At 36.2% G+C, this 24,920-nt stretch overlaps 1 long non-coding RNA gene across 1 annotated transcript in view; it reads right to left on the reverse strand.

Moving 5' to 3' along the window:
* Positions 1-353: 353 nt before the first annotated feature.
* The window catches only part of LOC150064646 (uncharacterized), a 33,104-nt gene continuing 8,537 nt past the window's right edge, over positions 354-24,920 (reverse strand). Inside the window, exons 2-3 of the long non-coding RNA XR_016535179.1 lie at positions 21,023-21,123; positions 354-505 (exon numbers count right to left, since the gene is read on the reverse strand). This is a non-coding gene — a long non-coding RNA (uncharacterized LOC150064646). The remainder of the gene's footprint in view (positions 506-21,022; positions 21,124-24,920) is intronic.

The following is a 24,920-nucleotide window of genomic DNA, read 5'->3' on the forward strand; positions in this document are numbered from 1 at the left end:
AGTGGATCAACAAGATGTGGTATTTATGCACAATGGAATTCTCTGCTACTGTCAGGAAGAACGACATTGCCCCATTTGTAAGGAAATGGAAAGACTTAGAAAAAATCATATTAAGTGAAGTAAGCCAGACACAAAGGTACATAGGCTCAATAGTTTCCCTCATTTGTCACCTTGGACTCTCCTAGCAGAGAGTTACAATAGAACAAAATATAGACACACAAGGTCATATCATATGACACTAAATGAAAGGACCTTCATTTCCTATTTTTAATCTTATTGTAAAGGTGATACAGGTGTACAGAAGGGCTACAGTTACATAATTCAGTTAATGAGTACATTTTCTTTTGAACAGTGTCTCCCCTCCCTCATTCTCTCCCAGTATTCCCTCTCCTGAATTCTCTTCTCCTTCAAGTTGTAGAGTTCTTTTCCAACACAATGTCTAGTGAGTTTCACTGCTCAAGTAGTTTATCCATTGTTCCATACTTTCTGGGACTCTTCTTCCCCTCTGCAAAACAGATAAGTTTATATACAAGGCAAAGGGAAAGGAAATCAAAAAGGAATAAACCAAAGAGAAAAGGAATGTTCAAAAAAGAACCGCAAATAGTACAGTAAAATACATCCTGCTTCCATTCCTTAGAGTTCACTTTGATAAGCATCATTTTATATGAACATATATACATAGTTATTGACTTCTTCTAAGCCTCTCAAGAATATCCTCCTTTTGCTCACTATATGATTAATTAGGCTATACTATCATGTCTACATGTAATTATTTATCTTTTACTGCCCATTCTAATTATTACAAATGGGAGAAACCATAAAACCTATCTTTCTTTGGTCCAGGTTTACTTTGCTTAGTAAAATTGTTTCCAAGTCTTACCATTTCCTTATGACTGGGGCAATGTCATTCTTTCTGAATAAAGCATAGAACCTCATTGTGTATATTTACCATAACTTCTATTCTATTCATTCATCAACTAAAGGGCATCTGGGTTGGTTCCATATCTTAGCTATGGTAAATAATGCTGTAATGAACATGGTTGTACTGATAGCTTTATTATGACCTCATTTGTGGTCAATTAGGAGTAGAATTGATGTGTCATAGGGAAGCTCTATATTTAGTTCTTTGAGGAACCTCCATACCGCTTTTCAGAGTGTTAAACAAGTTTACACTCCCACCAACAATGTAACGGTGTTCACTTTTGGACACATCTCTGTCAGTATCTGTTTTAGGTTTCTTTGATAATGGCTATTCTAACTATAGTGAGGTGAAATCTCAATGCTGTTTTGATTTCTTTTATGGCCAGACATGTTGAATATCTCTTCATGTGTCTATTGACCATTCTAATTTCTTCTTAAGAGAAGTCTCCCTTCAAATCTTTAGCCCATTTACTCTAGGCTGTTGTATCTTTAAGGATTTCTTTTAGGATGTTTAACTTTTTGAGTTCTGTATGAGGCTCTTTTCTGATGCATAGTTGGTAAAGATCTTCTCCCATTCTGCAGGCTTTCTATTTATCTTGCTAGCTATGTTCTTTGCCATTCAGAAACTATTCAGTTTGATGTAATCCCATTTGTTGTGTTACTAGATCTTTAACCTGTGGCAATGAGCCTTAGTGTTTATCCCTTCCTGTAATACTTTCAGGGCATCTGGTCCTATATTGAGGTCTTTGATCCATTTGGAAATCATTCTGATGGAGAGGAGAAAGATAAGGATCTAGATTCAGTTTTTTGCCCGTGTATAGCCAATTCTGCCAGCATCATTTGTTGAAAGGCTGTCTTTCTTCCAGCCTGTGTTTTGGCTCCCTTAGCAAATATTAAGTGGTTATAGGTCCATGGATTCATTTCTAAGTTTCCTATTCTATTCCATTGATCCTCAGGTCTACTCCTGTGTCAGTCCCAAGCTGTTTTTATTACTACAGCTTTGTAATATAATTTGAAGTTTGATATCATATCCCTCCATCCTTCTTCGTTTCATTTCCATTTAGCTGTTATCCTTTTAAATTATGTACTTCTAATTGTTCGCAGACAAAACTATCACCAGGCTGATGTAATTTCTACTGGCTAAATTTAGGGATTAAAAGCAATCATTAAGACAATTTTTTCCAAAGCTATATCTTTCCCCCAAAACATGTGCCTTAGAACTGTTGAATTGTTGAGAAGTAAATGTAATGACTCAGGATTCTTTGACTTCAGTTCTTTAGAACAAATGTTCCTGCATCATAATTAAGCATTATTAAATTTAAATGTTCATGTGCCACAGCTGGATTTTTTCTCATTTTCCAGAAAAAAAAAGAACATCTGGATAACCCTAACAGAGGTAGAGGGACTCCTACAGGGCCACAGTGAGAGTGGGCAAAGGAAGGAGCAGTCAGTGGCAGGGAGATAGAGTAAGTGATGTTGATGGACAGTGTGCTTGGGGACCACAGCGCAGTGGGTGCTACAGAGCAGGGAAAGCCATGGCCACTGGCGTGGACAGGCCCTCAAGAACATCCAGAGTGTGAGAGAACAGGAATTGGGGAGGAAAATGCAACAGCATCTGCTCCAGTTCCACTCTGAGTCCCAGCATAACCAACAAAAGGCTTTCCTCTGGCAAATCTAGAAAATTCCACCCAAATTCTCTAGACACTGAACATCTGTCTGGGAGAGGTCAGTCCTCTCAGATGACATGTAAACACTTCCCATCTGGAAGTACAAATTAGAAATTTTCTTTGCTGCTTTTTCTCATTTTTATCTTTTTTTCTAGAATTAATATTCTGTATCCATTGTAACTTCTGTACCTTTATGTCATAGGTTTTTATGTGTGAGTTCTTTGCAAGTTTGCTTACACTATTTACTTTTGTTTCATTGTTATTGGCATCCAGGAAATCATTTGTATATTCTGTATATCTGTTCTTCAATTGATATGTTTTTTAAACTAATTTTTACTGTTATCTCCAATGAAAAAGCCAAAAGCTAGAAGTGGAGGCATTGTTCACGTGGTAGAGCATCAGTAAAAATCCAGGTATCAGTAAAAAGCACTAAATCATTTCAATACTAGAAGAGAAATGAAAAGAAAAGACTTGGATGATTAGTAACTGTTTACATTTAGGCAATGGGCTGGGTTTCCTTATCTGCTATGACACTAAGTTAAGTTACAAACTTGCCTTGGGGAGGACATGGATGCTTTGAAACCAGTCACCAGTCAGTGCTGTTCTGATCTCTTCTGTCCTATGAAAACTTCTCTCTCTAGCCTATGAAAAGCTCCACTCATATTCCTGCTGTGTCTAGTACTGATGTTTGCCTTGTCTATGTCCATATATGTATCATATTTTATCATTCTGTTTTTTCTTCCTATTGAAGATATCTTCTTCATTTACTTTCCATGATTGCTACCCATACAGTTTTCTAATAGCTCTCACTGACTATACTTACACTTTGGCAGTTAAGAAAGACAGACTTATTAGCTTTCCAGAACCTGAATTCCAAAGCCCATCTCTGAAATTCATGCTCAGTTTCCTCTAATGAGAAAATAATCAAATTAACAATATGAAAAAACATATTTTCTTAATGATTTGGAGTTACAACAATTATCTTCACTTTACCTGGCAAATTCTATTACATGGAGGTAATTACACTGGGAGATTGTAACATAAGTCAAAAATGAATTAAACGCATATTTAAAACCAGTCCTTTACTGGTAAAAGCAAAGTTATAAGAGCATTCAATTATCAGTCAAAATTACAAGGCTCCAAAGAAAGTGTAAGTACAAACATTGTATCATGTTATCGCCTGTCCTTCAAAATAAACTTTAGAAATGAGACTTTGTCTTCTAACATTACACGCATACAAATTCTCATGCATGGGACAAAACTTTCATTTTGCAATTAGTGGTAAATTATAGAATTTTACAATACAGAAGGGATGAGTTAATTTTTTATCTTCGCCTATGTATTTATTTCAGATTGTTTTGTTTTCGGTGGAGCACTAGCCTTGAGAAAAAAAAAAAGGCTCAAAGACAGCATTCTAGGCCTGAGTTCAAGCCCCAGGCTGGGCACACAAAAAAGTATTATTTTTCCTATTTATATGTTGAGACGTTGGACTTCTCTAAGCTATGAACATTGCCTTCTTCCACAAGTGAACAGAAACCACTCATTTACTAGAAGTCCTTTTGGCAGGAATCTAAATATTCTTATTAACCAAGATTTATAAAGTGTATTTTTCATATTCTCTCTCTACTAACTTCTTTTGATCTTGCGCACATTTTGTACTAGAATTCTCTGAGAGGATAAATTGCGTCTACAACTAAGCCTGATTTTCAGCATTGCCTGTGTGGTCTCTTCCTTTTCTGCCATATTGGCAACTAGGATATCATTTTTTAGCACTTACAATTTGTAAGATATTGCTAATAGTACTATCTTCTCATTTACGGGCTTCTTGGTCCTCAGAATAAGAGGAACTTCCTGAGGAAACATTATAAGGTCAGGATGCCCAAACGATGCTACACTGAGCCCCAAGATTAGCACAATTGTCGTACTTCACTCCCTGCTGACAGAGGAATTTCTCAGGTTGTAACTGACTGGTGACCTTTACAAGCTTCATTTTTACATCCACTGCGCAAGGCGAGAAGGGGTCTTCTTGGTTTTACGTTGAGAGCAAAACGCAGCATCTTTTTTTAAAAAACGAGTGATTGCTGTCCTTAATGTACTATGGTATCTCGTCCTTTTGCTGTCCCTTGGTTATCTCATATTGTTTCAGTATTTCACCTTGTTATCTGATATATTGGATATATGCATATTTGATTATTTGAAATCGGATAGGGAAGTGGGGAAAACAAGATGAGGGGCTGGGTGGGGGAAGGAAATGTGGACCAAGACATGAGAAAGGGTATCAATGTATGTGAAGTAATGCACCCTCTATCTGGTGAATATAATATAACCCTTCTGTTAATTACAATAAAAATATATGGAAAAAAATTCTTGGCTCATCACTGACACATCACAAACAGTCTTGCTTGTAGACTCTCCTCACAAAGTAATTATCTTCGGTAATAATTTCATTTTGCCCCTTTGGCCTTACGGAATGTGCTAGCAGTTGTGTGTAATTCGTCGCTGCATCTCAATGGCTTTCAAGAACAGCATGCCTCTAGTTCACAAATACATTCCGATGGCATGGCAGTTGTATTCTCTGGGGGATTCTCACTGAGCACGTTTATATTAGGGAGACCATCATATCTTCCCCAATTAGAGGGGAAAATAGGTTACGTTCTCTATCTGCGTGAGCTCCTATCAAACTGCATTTTAAATTCCAAGCATTTATTCTGAACAGTGCACCCTGAACAGTGTAGTCACTCAGTTTCTGCCAATATAGTTGAAGCTGTGAAAACTGAATTAAAGTCTCCCTACTTGGAATATGTTAGTGCGCCTCTTCCATTTCCATTTTCCATTTTCTATTTCTTTCTTTTTTATTTGGCGACACATAGGAAATGTATATGGTAATGAGATTAAAAGCGGGAAAAGATCCTATAATTGCTATAATGCCCAAAATTATACATGTCAAGTGATCAGCCAAGGAAGCTGTTCAATATATAAAATCTGCCAAATCAATTGGTATGAAATATTCATATTTTAGCTCCTCTAAGCCCAAGGATGAACAAATAGAATGATGAAGGGATGTTAAAATAAGTTTGCATATCCATGTTAGAAATATTTTCTGTTGGAGAGATAGGGGAAATGCAGAGTTGGACATTTGAAAGAAACTTCCAGATTTCCCTAGGAATAAAGAAGCATGTCTATTCTACAAAAATGAAAGGATTCTAGGTCGAGACCATCTCCAGTTACATTTGCAGATCTCCCTCTTCCTTCCTCCTTCAATTTTTAGACTGAGGAATGTTTCACATACAATCTTTTCTTCATGTTATTAATAGAGTGTAAATTTTTCATCACTACTATAAGTGGATAAAAATGATTTCATTCTACTGGATGGAAGTTTTTTTTTTTAATGCTTTCAATTGTAAACTTTTATCCTGTGGGAAGAGATCTCTCATTCTCCCTACTAACTGCTTAGAAGCATGGGCCTGTTACTTAGCACATTCCCTGAGCCCTGTTGTAGGTGAAACTGAGCCTGCCAGTCATGAGGGCCTCCATGGTGGAGGGACAGGCTGGATAGACCATGGAACACTGAGGAGATGTAGGTGGTAATATTTACTCTATAAATAATATTACTGGAGTTTTTAAAGGACCATCCATTGTCAAGTTACAGTGTTATCAATCCAGTCCAAACAAAATAAGTGACCATTTGACAGTTCCAGCTTCCTCTGCCACTTGTACTTCTACAGGCAGCTCTAGGTTCGAATGCTGTCAGTTTATGTTAATATTTTTTAGGATGAGTATGGCTAAAGTTCTTCCAGCTACTGGAGTCCTCATCCATCATGCTTGACTTTTGTCTAAGTACTATGGACCAAGAGAAAATGACATACTATATGAACAATCAAAAGGGAAATTTGCTTATATTTTTGTTCAAAACTGGGCAGTGAGAAATTCTCAATCTATTTGTCTTGCTGCTACTAGTTTTAAAATTTACATAAAAAACAAAATCCAAGAAATAAATGTATGTAAATTTCTCTGGAAATAATTCTTTTTTTCTAGCATCAGGACTTACCCCAAGAGTGGAATTTCCTGGGAATAATCCTAATTTTCAGCTGTAGCACCCCTTTATCCTAGGAGATAGCTATTAAAATCACTATCATTTTCTTGTCTTTTCCCCAGTCTTCAGGAGTTTTAGATGCTATGCTCTGTATAGGTTCTTAGAATTATGTCCCCTATACAACAAATTTCAATGTTAAAATGGTTATTTGCATAACCTATGATAAAATATCTAATAATATCTTTGAGTAATGAATGAACTAATGTTGAGAAGCAGTTTGATGAATGAATGGTGTGTGGCTACTTTACAATTGTAGACAAAACGTGTCTATCTCTAGAGAGGTCCAGAAGAGAATTGGGACTTTGCATATACATGCAAAAAAGAATAGTTTCAAATGCTCTGTTGTTTACATTCTTGAGATCTTCAGGAACTGGTGCCAAAAGCTCAAAGTCCTTACAAATTAGCACAAATTTCCTTGTCAAGCAAATGGCCTGAGAAGAATGCCATTTAAAAACAAGGCTGGGAGTGTGGCCTAGTGGTTAAAGTGCTTGCCTAGCATGCATTATGACCCGGGTTCGATTCCTCAGTACCACATACATAGAAAAAAGCCGGAAGTGGTGCTGAGGCTCAAGTGGTAGAGCTCTGGCCTTGAGAAAATCCAAGGACAGTGCTCAGGCCCTGAGCCCAGGGCTTGCAAAAAAAAAAAAACCAATAAATACTGGTTATAAAAGTTACAAAGGATACAACCAAATGTCTCTGTCAATTTGCTTGGAAAACATAAGGACAACTGATTAAACAAAAGAAGAATATGGTTTGAATAATGACAATATTTTCCAATAAACTTAATCACTTCTGATGAGAACAAGAAATAGTGTTGTTTGGAACATGGAAGAACAAAAGACTAGAGAAAGAAGAGAATTGAGATGATGAGATGAAGAAAGAAGGGACTTTTTTTTATTATCTTCCACAGCCTCCTTCCAAATTTCATTTAATATGATTTAGCTTTCCCATTATCATCCCTTTTTCCAAGTACATACACACACACAGACACACTTGTAGAAACTATAGAACAATGTACCAGGCCACTTGTGTTCTATTATCAACTCTACCTGTCTGCATACCCACTATCCAGTGTTACATCAGATTGTAATGTTATTATTCATAACAGAGATATGTCTTCAAACACACAATTTCCTGTATCTCCACGTGATAATTAATAGAAATAATTGGATGAGGAAGGAGGATTGAGTGAACAGAAAGTCAGGAATCTGGTACAAGAAGTTAGATATTAATCATACAATGGAGTTTAAGTTAGAAACCAAAATTGTTCATTTTCTTCTGTGAGTGTAAGTGATATAAAATAAACAAATTACTTGGCACAGTTATTGCTCAGCAAGCTACATGGCATTCTTCAGCAAAAGTGTAGCTGTACGTTATGATCATTAAAACAAAACACTGATTATATTTTTACCAGTCATGGGGCTTGAAATCTGGGCCTGGACATTGTCCCTGAGCTCTGCAGCTCAAGGCTACCATCCAACCTCTTGAGTCACAGCTCCAGTTCCATTTTTTTTTTTTTGGTGATTAACTGGAAATAAGAGTCTCATGGACTTTTTAGTGTCCTGGCTGACTTTGAACCACAGTCCTCAGATCTCAGCCTCCTAAGTAGCTAGGATTACAGCCATGAGCCACCATGCCTGGCTCAAAACATTGATTTAAAAAAAATGTTTTTATACTACTTTTAGAATACAGTGAAGAAGAAGCTATAAGGTTTAGAAGTGCTCACAGCCAAAAATGGCAATATTAGAAACATCACTACAATAAAAGTTGACTCAGAAATAAGTATGACACTTGAAAAAAAGTCTACATTCTAGTGGGAAAAAAAGAAGTTATAAATTCCTGATACAAGGTATCCCAAGGGCGATTTTACTACTGCCATTAATGGGTTTTTAAAACCATCTACCCTGAATGTCATACCTATAAAGTAAATGTACCTACCCAGTTGCCCTCAGCATTTAAGAGTTACAATTGTGATTTAACAGGCATTTAATTCTGGGTCCACTCTTATATGTTATACTAGTTATTACCAAATCCATTGTTTTCTTTAAAATATCTGTAGAATCATGTCTAATTCATAGGATCACCAACATATTATAAAATGGTGAGTCATAACTTTTCCAGTTCTTTATTTTCTATATAAGCTCATTTTTATTTACTCACATATTAATCGTCTTCAAAGAATAAATTTATTAATATAATAGACAATAAGATTTTGTCTTCATCTTATGTCCAGATGATTTTCTCCCAAATTAAAAAATAAAAAAAAATCGTGGTTAAAGGAAGAGGTAAGGGGATTAGGAGGAATGAAATGTGATAGTTTTCTAATGTTAGGAATGAGAGCTTTATTTTCCAAGAAATCAATTGTTAAATCAATGTTATAACTTCCCAGCTCCTAGCTAGGACACTTCTGATAATCTACTTAACCCACAACATTGTATAAAGTGCAGAAAGAGATTCATCTTCATAGACACCATCAGACTCATTTCAATGGTGACATTAAAATCATTTGCTTCCTAAGACATAAATGAACAGCTAGCTTGTACTGCATTTATCATGACCCAAATTGACTAATTTATTGACTACCTTTCTCCTCCGAGAAGAAAAATTGTTTTCTCTCTCCCAACTCTCCCTCGTTAAACTAACTAGGACTGATAAATATTACTCACATCCAAAGATTTAATTAGGCCAACAATAAATGAGAGGTGGTTCTAATACACAGAGAGCAAAGTTAGATCATCTGTTTCTTATACTAAAAAGTATAAGAATTTACATTGAATGTCTGCCAAGTGTGGTGATAGATGCCACCAGGTAGATGCTGAAATCATCTACTCATCATGATGTCATACCAAATAAATAGCAAATGACATGATAAAAATGCCACCAGTATTCTATAATGATACATGTTGTGGTAAGTGAGATTACTTTTTAAAGAGGAACTAGATCTTCTTTGTTTAGAGATGGTTGGATTTTTAGAGGGAGTTTGCAAATAAATGTCAAGTTTATCTAACAAGGAGCACTGGAGTATTGAGAATGGCTAAGTCCACAAAATACAATGGAGTCTTGAACATACAGAAAGCCAGCACTATTCTGACTTCTGTATCAATGCATTGGTGCCTTGGTAGCAGCCCAGAGTAATTTGTACTGAAGATACATTTTCTTTCTCTCTTTTTTTTTTTTGGCAGTCCTGGGTTTGAGCTCAGGGCCTGAGCATTGTCCTTGGACTTTCTCAAGGCTAGAGCTCTACCATCTGAGCTTTTTTCTGTGTATATAGTATCGAGGAATCAAACCCAGGTGTTTCTGCTTGCTAGGCAAGCACTCTACCATTAAGCCAAACTCCCTGCCCCTGAAGATACATTTTCAAGTCTAATTCAGACCATACAGAATATGATGTGAATGTGTTTTCTCTTCAGAGTTTGATCTCTTCAAAAGCTTTGCATAGATTAAGATGTTCATAAAAATACAATAATGATGCATTATGACATAAATTTGATACTCATCAGAGTTATTTTTCTACTATAAGACATCAGTTTATTTTCATTATTTTTTGCTTCTTGTAAAAGAAACTTGTTTATGAGCATATATTCATTGAAGAGAATATAAGTTCTCTCAAGAAGTTTCCATAAATATACAATAATATCCTGTAATTAAATTCACAGAGTGGCACATGACTTTTCAATATGCGTAAGTGATCTTAACCAAATTTTTCATATGACTTTAGATGTTTAGGTTCTTAAGTTTGGTAGTTACAGGGGGAGAAAATGGATTCCCACATCTTTAATCTGTCTATTCATTTTTCTCTGTTGGTTTGTGTGAGAATTCTCATTACTATTTTGGAATAACATTATGTAGGACAAGGATACTGAAGAAATGGTATATTTATGAAAAAATGTCACAGGTAGAGCTGTGACTCAAGTGGTATAATACTGGTCTTGAGCAAAAGCTAAGGGATAGTATCCAGACCTTTACTCTAGTTCAAGCCTCAGGGCCAGGGCGGGCACACACACACACACACACACACACACACACACACACACACACACACACAAAGAGAAAAGATTATCCTATGACTATACAGAGAAATTTGGCAACAGGCAAGAACATGTGAAACCTGCACTAAAAATTTAAGAAACTCAAGATTCAATGTTCTAATTTTTAGATGTCCAGATAAAACTATGAAGAAGAAAAATATCTATCTGCAGGTTCAAAATATGTGGACCAAAATCTCATAATAAAATTTAAGTGATAAAGTCTTGTTCAATATTTTAATTTCAGTAATAACTGGAATATAATCTTGCACATGAATGTGTATCTCTGTGTGTATATGTATATATAGTTTAATTATACAAAAACAAACAACCCAATTTCAAAATAAACAAAGACTATGCAGGCAATTTTGAAAGAAAGGAAATGTATATAACTGCTTTATTAATACAAATTATACTTTTGTAAAATGGAATTACAAAAGAACTTACATATTATTTGTTTCTAAATTATTTATATTTCAAACATTGGAAAAAAGCTTTGCTGGAGCAAATTTTTTTTTTTTGGTCACTCTTGGGGCTTGGACTCTGGGCGGGGCTCTTCAGCTCAAGGCTACCTCCTTACCCCTGGAACCACAGCACCACTTCCAGTTTTCTAGAGCTTAATTGGAGATAAGAGTCTCACGGACTTTTAGTGCCCGGGCTGATTTTGAACCGCAATCCTCAGATCTCACCCTCCTGATTAGCTAGGATTACAGGTGTGAGCCAACACACCAGGCTTACTGGAGTAAATTCTTCAACATAAAAGACTGAACAATTTCTACACATTTTCATGAAGGCAGATATAATTCCGGTTGTCACCATGGGGATAAAAGAAATCACCTCGTGTATAAGGGAGATAGATCCCTGGCTTGGTAGCTGAATATTGAAAAAAAGAGGCTTTGTTTTTTATTTTATTTATTTATTTATTATTTTGCCAGTCCTGGGCTTGAGCTCAGGGCCTGAGCCCTGTCCTTGAACTTTCTCAAGGCTAGCGTTCTACCACTTGAGCCTCAGCACCACTTCCGGCTTTTTTCTATGTATGTGGTGCTAAGGAATCGAACCCAGGTCTTCATGCATGCTAGGCAAGCACTCCACCACTAGGCCAAACAAAAGCCGACACACTGAAAACTTTACAAGAAGGAATAGGAGATACACTAGGCCTCCTTGGCACAGGTCAAAATTTCTTACTAAGGACCAAGAATCACAACAAAGCAGAGAAAGGCTGGATAAGTGGGACTGCATTAAACTGCAGAGCTTTTGTATGGCAAAGGACATAGCTAGTAAATTAATTAGGAAGCCTACAGAGTGGGAGAAGATCTTCACCAACCATACAGCAAACAAAGGCCTCATATCTAAATTATATCAACAGCTCAAAAAATTGAATCACTCCAAAACTAATCTCCAAAGTAACCATCCCATTAAAAGATGGGCCAAAGACTTAAAGAGAGTCTTCTCTGAAGAAGAAACAAAAAAGACCTATAGACACATGAAGAAATGCTCAACATCTCTGGTCATAGAAGAAATGCAAATCAAAACAAAGCTAAGATTCCACCTCACTCCAGTTAGAATGGCCAGGATCAAGAAAACTAGTAACAACAGATTTTGGAGGGGATGTGGCCATGAGGGATCACTACTACACTGCTGGTGGGAATGCAAACTTGTTCAACCACTATGGAAAGCAGTATGGCAGTTCCTCAGAACACTAAACATAGAACTCCCCTATGACCCAGCAATTCCACTACTAGGCATTTACCCAATGGTCTAGAAACAAGGACATACTAAATCCACTAGCACAACGATGTTCACTGCAGCACTGTTTACCATAGCAAAGATATGGAACCAACCTAGATGTCCCTCAGTTGATGAGTGGATCAACAAGATAGGGTATTTGTACACAATGGAATTCTATGCTGCTGTCATTAAGAACGACATTGCCCCATTTGCAAGGAAATGGAAAGACTTAGAAAAAATAATATTAAGTGAAGTAAGCCTAACTCAAAGGAACATAGGCTCAATGGTTTCCCTCATTTGTCATAATCAGTAGAAACCTTGGGCTCTCCTAGCAGAGATTTGCAATAGAGCAAAACCTAGATACATAAGGCCATATAGTATGATGCTAAATGAAAGGACCTCTAGAAACAAAAGCCATATAATGGGTGATTATTGTCCTTAAGGTACTATGTTATCTATCATCTCTTTTGCTGTCCCTTGGTTATCTCATATTGTTACAGTATCTCACTTTGTTACCTGATATATCGGATATATTTGTATTTGGTTATTTGAAATAGGATAGGGAATGGGGGAAAACAAGATGAAGGGTAGGAGTGGGAGGGAGGGAAATGGGGTCCAAGACATGTAAAAGGGTATCAATGTATGGGAATTAGTGCACCATCTATCTGGCAAATATCATGTTACCCTTCTATTAATTACAATTAAAAATATATGAAAATAAATAAATAAATAGGAAAAAAGAAAGAAAAAAAGAAAAAAAATAGTGTTATACTGATAATGAAATATTTTGATGTAAAGATATTTAAATGTGATGAAATGGTTATCCAGACTTTTGATTCACTCATTCTATCACTGAATAGATAGCTGAAATTTGTATTTCTCTTGCTTTTCTATAATTTCAGTCATTACTCTTTTGGAAGAATCTGAAAAACTGGTGAAATGCATTTACTTTTATGTCTTGAGGATGGATCTTTTTAACTGTATGTGTCATGTTTATGTCTCTTGACTTTGTATATCATTTGGAGAATAAACTTTCCACAACTACAGGATAAGCTCCCCCCACCCAGTCACTGATGCAGTGGGGATTGTAGAATACACTGAGGAAGAAGGCTATCCATACAATGAGTGTATGTATTCTTGATGGAAGATTTTTCCTTCCAGGATAACATAAAATGTAAAGTCTGGCAAAATTGACTAAATCTGATTATAATATGCTTTTGGAGAGCCACTATCACCCTCAGATCTCCTGTAATGGTTATGTTATTATAATACAAATATTTCTATGCTGACATTCAAGAGGTTGGAAAAAGAGTGCTGCAGTTCTCCTCACTTCAGTTCAAATTACAACGAAGGACACTCAATAATCATTATCTATATTCAATATTCAGTCCAAGATATCTAATCAAGGCTCTAGGGTACATGTAGAAATGCAAAAGAAAACCCATTGAGAAAACTAACTTCTGATGAAATCAGTTCAACAAACACATCAAAACTTAATGCATAGTGGAATTAATACCAAGAGAATCAAAAAAACATATTTAGGAAAACCAAAGCCAACAGGATATGCACAATTCTTCTGAATAATGTATTTTAATCTTTTTATGGAGGAAAAATTATGAAATTCATATATTAGCAATTTTTTCGCCAGTCCTGGTCTTGAGCTCAGGGCCTGAGCATTTTCCTTGTACCTTCTCAAGGCTAGAGCTTTACCACTTGAGCCTCAGCACCACTTTTGGCTTTTTCCTATGTATGTGGTACCAAGAAATGAAACCCAAGTCTTCATGCATGCTAGGCAAGCAATCTACCACTAGGCCAAACTCCTGGCCCATATTAGCAATTTTTTTTAATCCTCTCCTATGTGTTAGGACTTCTCACCATTTATTTCCCGTCTATATATTTTAGCTAGTTTCATTTATTCTACCCAGACTCCCTTTATTCCTTTGGAAAATGTGCTCTCTGAACTTTTAGAGCACTGTTCATTCCCCTATTTGTCATTTTATTTATAGACTTAAAAGGAGTTGTTTGTCTTCATGCGTGACTCATTCTTCTACAAAGCGATTTGTCTTCAAGTAAATATGTTAGCCAAGTCAGTTCCCTAGGACCTTTTCCTGAAACTTTTCACATGGAAAAACTTGGTTTTTGTTTTTTCTCTGGCAATGATCCCTCACAAAATTAAAGTCGTTAAAGTCATTTACAGCTACATGTTGCAAAGGTAGGACTACTGGACCCTAACCCTGTTAGTGCATTTCTCCTAGGTATATTAGAAATACTCACAAATGTGTATTTTTCATCTTCCATGATGTCTGGAAAACTAAATATGTACAAGCCATAGATGAGTGAGCTGGGGAGTTACTGTTCAGATTTTCTGAGGTGACCCTGTCTCCTCAGACTTGGTCAGGGAATCTTCAGTCCTTTTCAGCTCATAAGGTCAGAGGTTTCGAAGTTTAAGGGCCTTGGGGCGGGGAGTTTTGCCTAGTTGTTAAAGTGCTTGCCTAGCATGAATGAAGACCCGGGTTCGATTCCTCGGCACCACATGCATAGAAAAAAGCCAGAAATGGTGCTGAGGCTCCAGTGGTAGAGCTCTAGCCTTGAGAAAGTCCAAGAACAGTGCTCAGGCCCTGAGCTCAAACCCAGGACTCGAAAAAAAAAAAAAGTTTAACGGCCTTGTCCATAACTACAGTATGTGTTTAAAAAAATTATGTTTTCTAATATTTATGAGAAGCTGATCAATTTATGCACAACAGCAAATATTTATTGAAGATAATAGTAACAAAAAGTGGCAAAGATGAAAAAGGTACCATATTGGCCCCAAATAAAATTTATATTTTATATATTCATCTTTACATTATGAGGATAAGTTTTCACTTTCTGCTATCTCGCAACATTTCATTGTATCAGCTTTGTTTTTACATTGTGTATTTTTCCATTTTTTATAATGTAAGTTTATATTCTTAATTTGATTTTCAAAGTTGCAATGATGAAATAATTTTTCTCTGAGTGCTTTTGTATCTTCAATTATATTTTTCCAAATCAAATTTAATTAGTATCACACTCAAAAAAAGAAATTTAACTTAAAATTAAAAACTTTAGCCATTTAAATTAATATATTCTAAGGCTGAGAATATAGCATAAGCTAAGTTTGCTCTTTAACAGATATAAAACTGAGAGCCAAATTATTACTGTGATTATACAAAATAAAATAGTTGGTAGGCAGAACAGTCTCAGATTCAAGTCAGATCAATCACAAAAAATACTACAAACTAGGTATGTTACTATTGGAATTTCTTTTAATTTAAATTTTATTGTAAAGGTAATGTACAGAGGGGTTACAGCTATATGAGTCAGGTGATGAGTACATATCTTTTTTGAACACTGTTACCCCCTTCCATATTTTCTCCCCACCCACTGCCTCTTTCAAGTTGTAAAGGCCATTTTCAATATAGTATCTAGTGAGTATCATTGTTGTATTGGTTCATCCTCTGTCTCACCATTTCTGTGATTCTCTTTCCCCTCCCTGAATTAGATAAACTTACATGCAAGACAAAAGGTACAGAAATAAAAAACACTGACAACAGGGAATAAACCAAAGGGGAAACTGTAAAGAAAAAAGAAATAACTGCACATAGGACTATTTTAAAAACCCTCTTGTTTCTATTTCTTGGCGTTTATTTCTATAATCATCATTTTATATGGTCATCTGCACATAGCTACTGAGCCATTGTGATTCTCTGCTAAGAACATGGTCCTAGGTCCCTTCTGTGCAATACTTAGAGAACTGTTGAATTAATCACGTCCAAGTGTAATTATTTGTCTTTTACTATCCATTGGATTAATTTGTAGATTTATAGACATATTCTACTTATTTCAAATAAGAAAAACTATGAAGCTTATATTTTTGGGGGGGGCTTACTTACTTTTGGGGCTTTGTAGTCTGGCTTACTACACGTTGTGAGGAACAAAACTTATCCTGTGAAAATAAATGATTCTTGTAATTTCTGTTAAAAAAAAAAACTTTTACTTGGGGGCTGGGAGTTTGGCCTAGTGGTTAAAGTGCTTGCGTATCGTGCACGAAAACCCCGGTTCGATTCCTTGGTACCACATATATGGAAAAAGCCGGAAGTGGTGCTGAGGCTCAAGTGATAGAGTTCTAGCCTTGAGAAAGTCCAAGGACAGTGCTCAGGCCCTGAGCTCAAGCCCAGGACTGGCAAAAACAAACAAACAAACAAACAAACAAAAACAAAAACAAAAAAAAACTTTTACAATATGCAAAGCAACCATCGTCACCCAGGCACACAACCTAATTATACCACCAAAGATAGAAATATGAAGAACCCTAAACCTCCAGCTATATTATAAATTGCAAAGATAAGTCAAACTCAAGAGAACTTATTTATGGTAAATTGGTCTTTTCTGCTGCAAAAATGAATTCCATTCAGACTTTTGACTTAGAGTTTTAAATTAATGCTTGTGTTTCCAGGAGATAAGTGATATCTGACACAAAGTATCAGCTTCAGTGAAGACTAACTCAGAAACCATCATGGCTTCAACATGTGAATTGCAAGAAGATTCATCGTTAAATGACAGAAATGGACAGCAGTATGTCACTGAATTTCCAAGCATATAACGATGGGATCAAATAAGCTACACATAGATTGATTGTCTTTTGCAACACAGCAAAGGATGTATGCTAACTTGGTTTTGAAGTTGTACCAATAGTACTATGAGGAACACATAAAAAAAGAGTCTTATGTGATAGACACCAATCTGGGAAGATTTCCAAATACATTTCAATGCTGCTGGTAAAGATTCTTTTCTGTTGAGTGAATTCCAATAACTACCATTGGTTTAATACTCAGCTTATGAAAATAAATTGGACAAAGAAAATTGACCATTCAAATTATCAAAAACTTTTAAAGCTTTAAAGCTAACAATTTCTCACATCATGAAGAATTTCTAATCACAGAAAGATCAATATTAAAAGAACATGAATTTTAAGCTCTAGTTTTTTTATGAGAAGTACATTGAATAAAGAAGGAATCCAAGAATACTCAATCATTGCTGACAAGAAAGCAGGTGCATTAATTACCAACCTCCAGTGGTAAAAGTGTTCCATTTCCAGATATAGTACTAATTTAATATTTCTTGATTTTATTTGCCACAATTAAAAATATTTTTGATTTTTGATATACTAAAATCTCCTATTATAGTTGTAAATTTGCCTATTTCTTTTTAGTTAATTTTTTATTAAAGAATTTATTAACATTGATTTTTACATCATATTTCAAATGACAAGTTTAACATACAAGTGTTCAAGAAGGGAATCTATATACAATCACTGGCACTTAGTTTTTAGAACTTAATCAAAATTAGGCTAAAGGTTTGTATGCCATAGAAACATATTAGTTTATGAAATAAAACATTATGTCTATAGAGTCATAGGTTTTTGTGTCTATATAGTTATGTTTATATTTCCATTACTATGTCCATAGCTTTGGGTATGCAGTTATTGAGTCCTCGCTCTTGTACTCTTTGGATCCAATAGCCACATATTAAGGATACCATGCACCTTTTGTTCCTTAGGTCTTGTCTCACTCAACATGATTCACTCTAGATTCATCCACTTCCCTGCGAATACCATTATTTTATCTTGCTTGTTGGCTATGTAGAATTCCACTATATATATATATACATATATATATATATAATCACATTTTCTGTATCCATTCATCTGCAGTAGGGCATCTGGATTGTTTCCATCGCCTGGCTATTGTAAATAGTGCAGAGGTGAACATAGCTGGGCAGGTACCCTTATCATATCTTGGGTTATGATGTTCAGGGTAGATGCCCAGAATTGGTTTGGCAGGATCGTAGGGAAGGTCAATTTTTAGTTCTTTAAGAAACCTCCACACTGCTTTCCGGAGTGGCTGAACTAGTCTACATTCCCACCAGCAGTGTAGTAGGGTTCCTTTTTCTCCACAACCCTGCCAGCAACTGTCATTGTCTGAGTTCAAAATCTTGGCCATTCTTGTTGGGGTAAGATGGTATCTTACGGTTGTTTTTATTTGCATTTCCTTTATGACCATAGATGATGAACATTTTCTCATATGCTTTTCTGCTATTTTAATCTCTCTTCTTCTCTTTAGTTCTCTTGCCCATTTAGTGAATGGTTTGTTGGGTTTGGGGGGGATTACTTTCTTGAGTTCCCTGTAGATATTGGATATTAAGCATTTGTCAGATGTATTATTGGTAAATATCTTTTCCCAATTGGTTGGCTGTCTCTCTACTTTTGCGACTATGCTTTTATCTGTATAGAAACATTTATTTTTAGGTAGTCCCATTTATCGAGTCTCTCTCCAATCTGTTGTGACCCTGGGATTCTGTTCAGGAATCTTTTGCCTGTTCCTATGAGTTCCAGTGTCTCTCCTACTTTATCATGTAGCAATTTCACAGTTTTCGCCAATATAGTGCTGGAACCGTTAGCCAGAGCAATAAGGCAAGAAAAGGACATAAAAGGAATCCACATAGGGAAAGAAGAAATTAAACTATCCCTATTCACAGATGACATGATCCTCTATCTGAGTGACCCAACAAACTCCACTCCCAAACTCCTAGAATTATTAAACTACTTTAGCAAAGTGGCAAGTTATTTGTGATTTTTCACAGTTTATGTAATATATATTCATATATTTATGTATATACATAAGTATGTAATACTCATACATAATTCATAATAGGTCCATACAAGTATGTATGCACATGCATATATGCACAAATCTGAGAGAATTAAAAAGCCTAAAAGAATTGTTTTTGAAAATAGTTGATAGACACAGTCAAAGAATCTTAATGATCAGATAGGATTCATCACAGGGAGGCAAAGCTGGTTCAACATATGCAAATCAATTAATATAATTCAACACATCAACAGGAGCAAGGACAAAAATCACATGATTGTCTCAATAGATGTGGAAAAGGCATTTGACAACATCCAACACCCCTTTATGTTAAAAGCTCTGGAGAAACTAGGAATCCATGGAACATTCCTCAATATAATAAGGGCTGTGTATGACAAACCCACTGCTAGTATTACACTTAATGGCAAAAGCTAAAGCCATTCCCTCTAAAATCAGGAACGAGACAAGGATGCCCACTCTGTCCACTACTCTTTAACATGGCATTACAATTCCTAGCCAGTGCAATAAGGCAAGAAGCAAGCATAAAGGGGATCCAAGTAGGGAAAGAGGAAGTAAAACTATCCCTCTTTGCAGATGACATGATCCTGTATTTAAAGAACCCTATAGACTCTACTCCCAAGCTCCTTGAACGGATTCAAAACTTTGGAAGGGTAGCAGGCTATAAAATTAACCCTCAAAAATCAACTGCCTTCATCTATGCCAACAGTGAGAGGAAGGAGGCAACAATCAGGAAAGCAACTCCTTTCGCAATAGCCTCAAAGAAAATAAAGTACCTAGGAATTACCTTAACTAAGAATGTAAAGGACCTTTTTGATGAAAACTTTAAAACCCTGAAAAAGGAAATTAAAGCAGAACTGAGGAAATGGAAGAACCTTCCATGCTCCTGGACTGGAAGAATCAACATCGTGAAAATGACAATCTTGCCAAGGGCTATGTACAAATTCAACGCAATACCCATCAATATCCCAATGTCATTCTTTAAAGAAATAGAAGAGGCAAATGACAATACTAAAGCCATCCTTATTTCCAGAATGTAGAAGTCCATCACTGAACGGAAAACAAAACTAATTCCATAGACTTTCATATCATGCTGTGGCCAAAGAGGAACAGGGTACAGTATATATTCACATTAGCTTTCCCTGAATGAGTCACTTTGAGGAGAACCTTTCAGTATCACACACTCATAATACTCTCCTCATATTTATGCTTCTTGAAGAAACATACATGTCTGCCATGAAATGGCTATCCATCATCTAACTAAAAGCACACATGTTCACTTGAGGCATAGATGAAGTTTCATCGCAGGTCCATTAAATTATGCATGTATTGATCTCTTCTCCTGAATTCACAAAATCCGGCTGCTCTCGTGCAGTCTTGCAGCTAAGTTAATTATTTTGCATGGCTGTGCAAGGTGCCACAGTAGCTGCTCCTAGAAGTCCTCACAATAGCTCTGCCCTTCTTCTGCACAATTCCTACCACAAAGCATCCATCTTTTGGAAAAGGAAACCGAAACCTGCTACTGGACTTTTGTCATTGCTGCAACTTTAAATTCTGTTTGTGAAATCTAGTTCCCTTTCTGAAGATTTTAATCACTTAGAGATTCAGAAATACGCATTTGCAAAAATTCTATGTGGGCAGCATTAAGCCTATTTCTCTTTATTAGACAAAATTGTTCACTCCATTCTCTCCATGATCAATATTTTGAAGGGATATATGTGTGTGTATATATATATATATATTAGAAACTTAAATTAGCCAAACAGTAATAGTAACCTTCAATTTATTAAAACCATGATTGTTTGCCTGGGACAAACATTTGTTTTTCGGGGGGGGGGGCTCATGGAAACAATAATGGGAAACATTGGTCATTCCTTATAAGTGTACACAGTAGTCTACCTGATGGTGTTCCAATGACGTCGAATCATCCAACCTCCTCCATGGCCGAATCTTGAGCCAGTTTTTTTCTGTATATTGAGAAGCAGTGCCATTTAAATGAGCTGCATGACAAAACTAAATGTTAATGCCACAGATATCAGACTTTTTCTTATAAAGTAAGTTTTAGCAAGGATACTGAGCTCACACAAATACACACACAATTGACACACAATTGACATTAGTGGAAGAAAAATATTGTTTGAACAATTCCTAAGAGCTCATGTCTATAATTCAAGCTTCTCAGGGGGCTGAAACCGCAGATCTCAGTTTGGAACCAGTCCTGACAAACTCTTGAGACCAGTGTGTCCAATTGGTCAACAAAATTTGGAACTGGATGCATGGCTCAAGTGATTAAGGACTATCCTTGAGAGAAGATGACACCAAGAGAGAGAACAGGCTCCATGAGTTCAACCTCCAGTGTTGGTACATTAAAAAACTGAAAGAAAGAGAGGGAAAAGGAAGAGGGAAGAGAGAAAAGAAGGAAAGAAGGGAGAGAGGCAGGGAGGGAGGGAGGGAGGAAGGGAGGGAGGGAGGAAAGGAAGGAGGGTGAGAGAGAAGAAGGAAAAGCATTGTGTTAGAATATAAACTTTTCTCAGTATTTATATACAGTGAGAAAGTAATCTAATGAATGGAGTTAGATATATGGATTTTGAAATTGGAAATTCATAGATGATGAAGATGATGCCATTTTACTAGATGTGTTCATATGAAGATAGATGAAGATAGGAATTATTGTTTGATGTGGTGGTTCATACCTTCAATCTCAGCACTTTAAGAGGCAGAAGAACCATGAGTTCCAGGCTAGCCTGAGCTCTACAGAGATATTCTACCTCAAACTGTCATACTCAGATATTCGGTGTTGTCCCCTTAGAATCTTCGTGTCTGTCACCAACAGTTGACAAGTCCTATTGGTTTACATGCACAGTTGTATATCAAACGTTATTTAAATCTATTTTACTACATTTAAAATTTATCTTTAATAAATTTAATAGAAATGTATAAATAGGGAAATACACATGGTAGTTTGAGATAGTGGATGAATAAAACAAAATAAGGAGAATGTGATTGCCGCTGAACATTAGCTTAAACAAAATTAAAAATGACTCTATTCTTCTGGCTTTTTCTGTTTATGTGGTACTGAGGAATTGAGCCTTGGGCTTCATGTCTTCTAGGCAAGCACTCTACTTCTAAACCACATTACCAACCCTAAAAATGATTTTATTACTATGGTATAAAACAGGGTGATCATATCCTCCCCGTGTAAATAAGAATGTATTGACGAGTCCTCAGAGATTGTCTAGGACATAGAAAGGTCATTTAACAACGGGACCAATGCTTTCCACTAGGATCATTGAAATTCAGCACTCTTTGTTTCAACTGGTGGAACTAAACCAGTGCTAAGGACACGCACCAGCAGTATTTGTTTGTAAGCCTTTCCTCACTTGATGATGTCCATAGATGTTACTTGAACTATTTTCTGGTAAAAGTTTGAAACGCTTCTGGACTCATTGCCCTCACAAGTCATCTTATCTAGAGAAAATGCAAGTGGCTGGATAACCCGAAAGTCATCTACTATATGTTTTTAGATTGACTAAGGATGCTCTAAACTGACATGAACTATATTCTTTTGCCTAGGTTTTCCCTTTTATGTTTTTCTGTTTGCTATCTGTTATCCTTTGGGATTTGTGAGAAAGTCTCTCATATAACTCAGGCTGCCTGAAACTCATAATCCTCTATCCTGATTTTCCCAACTATAGAGACTACAAGCACAAACCGCCATGCCTCATTCTCAAATTCTCTGTTACATATGCTTTTTCTTGTTTTGTGTCACTTCCAGAATCTCCCCTAACCTATGTTTCTGATTTTAAGACATCTTATAATGAAATAGCTTTAAAATATTTATTATTATCATGATACTCTCAAGAAATTAACTCCAGGATGGCACGCCATTGCCAAGCTAAGAATATAATTATTTGATTATGAAATTTAGACATAAAATAATACTTTGATACCTTAATGCAGATATAAAATTTGACTTTTAAAATTTCAGTGAAAAGTCCCAAGCACAATGCCCGGGCTCTGAGTTCAAGCCCCAAAATTGACAAAAATAAAATAAAATACCACCAAGACCTGAATGCTTTTTATAAGCATTTAAAGTCGCCAGTGGGGATATATATCTCATTGTTTGTGACTGAAATCAAATGGTTTCATTTCTTCATAGATGTATCCTAACTAAACACATTTAACTGCACTAAATCCTCTTTTTTGACATGACATTTTAAGGCAAACTATTGAAGATGAATGCCTGTTATCTCTCATTTCCTATTTACTGTCTTAAAGATATTTAAGGTTTTTGGCCCAGAGCTATTGCTCAAAAAAATAGAAGCTGATCCCTCAACACTATACTTTTATCTCTATTACACTCAGTATTACAACCGTAGCTGATAACTAAGCACATGGCTTTGTGAAGGTGGCCTGAAATGCACAGTGATGGCAAGCTGATGGGTGGGCAACTGGCTGGGAGCCTGAAGCAGTGGCGATGTGTATTTTGAGAGTGAACTTTGACTTAAGGGGAAATGTGGAAAGTTACTCTGCCGGAGCTGTGTCTCAGGGAAATGGATGTACCATCTGCAAGGAGAAACTGAAATGACAAGCCTGTGAGGTGAAGAGTATAAATGTTCAATACATTTGGCAGACAAAGCTGGTCATGGATTGGTTTATTTGGCTCTGGTTTCGCATAAAAAATACACAAGCAGAAACAATGAACCGTTACAAAGTTCAACAGGAAATTCCATTGAAGGCGATTTCTCTGCTCCTGTTTCAAATGGTTACTATTCCCCTACTCCATCCCTTTCTCATCTTTGTCTCTGCCACAGCTGCCAATGTACTGGGATGAAACAAATAGCAGAGTGCATTGAAAAGATACACAATACATCCTCTCGTCATAGAATATTGGGCCCATCACCATTGCAAACCTTAACAATTGATATTTCTGTAATATAAGCCATGAATAAAGACAACAAGATGCAGAAAGCTTTTCATATTTTTGACAAGAACTAGTTGGCATAGATGACATATACCGGGCCACGGTAGATACATCCTTGCTTAGCATTTTCTGGTCATGCTCACATTGTGATCTTCAATAACCCTTCAATGTCCTCAGCAATTACTCATCCACAAATAGCAGTCACGCGTGTCTCCTTCTGCCTTTGATCCCCAAACAAAAATTGTGCTTTGCATTGCTTACTGTTATGGAGTACTAGGTTCCAGTTCTGCTTGACTTCTTGTATCTCTTTTATAGAATTTCATGCTAGACTAGAAAGCAAAGACATATTTTTTCACTGAATTTTGATGGAACACAAAACCCATTGTATTCACTGGATCCCACCTGCGTGCTCTTTGTCAAGGTCAGAATTTGAGTATGATGGAGCATTAAATCCCTAGTTTTTCTCTCAATCCTCTATAATTCAAAGCAATACAATACAATACAGGACATTTAGTAGCTAAAATACCTTTTTTATTCTACCAAGATGTTTTATATTATTTGATTCATAGGAAATCAATACCTATGGAGAATGAGAAAGGCTTCCTCTAACCTACAAAACTGCAGATATACAGGAGTGGGAAGGAACTATGTATAATCATTTCTCTTATTTTGCTGATCATTTCTAACATTTTGTTGTTGATGGTCCTGGGGCTTGAACTCTGGGTTTGGGCACTGTCCCTGAGCTCCTCAGCTCCGGGCTAGTACGTTCTGCAACTTGAGCCAAAGCACCACTTCTGGTGCTTCTGATAATTAACTGGAAATAAAAGTCTCGGACTTCCATATTCAGGCTGGCTTTGAACCACAGTCCTCAGA

Source organism: Megascapheus bottae, chromosome 4, assembly GCF_031878675.1.
Source record: "Megascapheus bottae isolate mThoBot1 chromosome 4, mThoBot2.hap1, whole genome shotgun sequence".
NCBI lineage: Eukaryota > Metazoa > Chordata > Mammalia > Rodentia > Geomyidae > Megascapheus > Megascapheus bottae.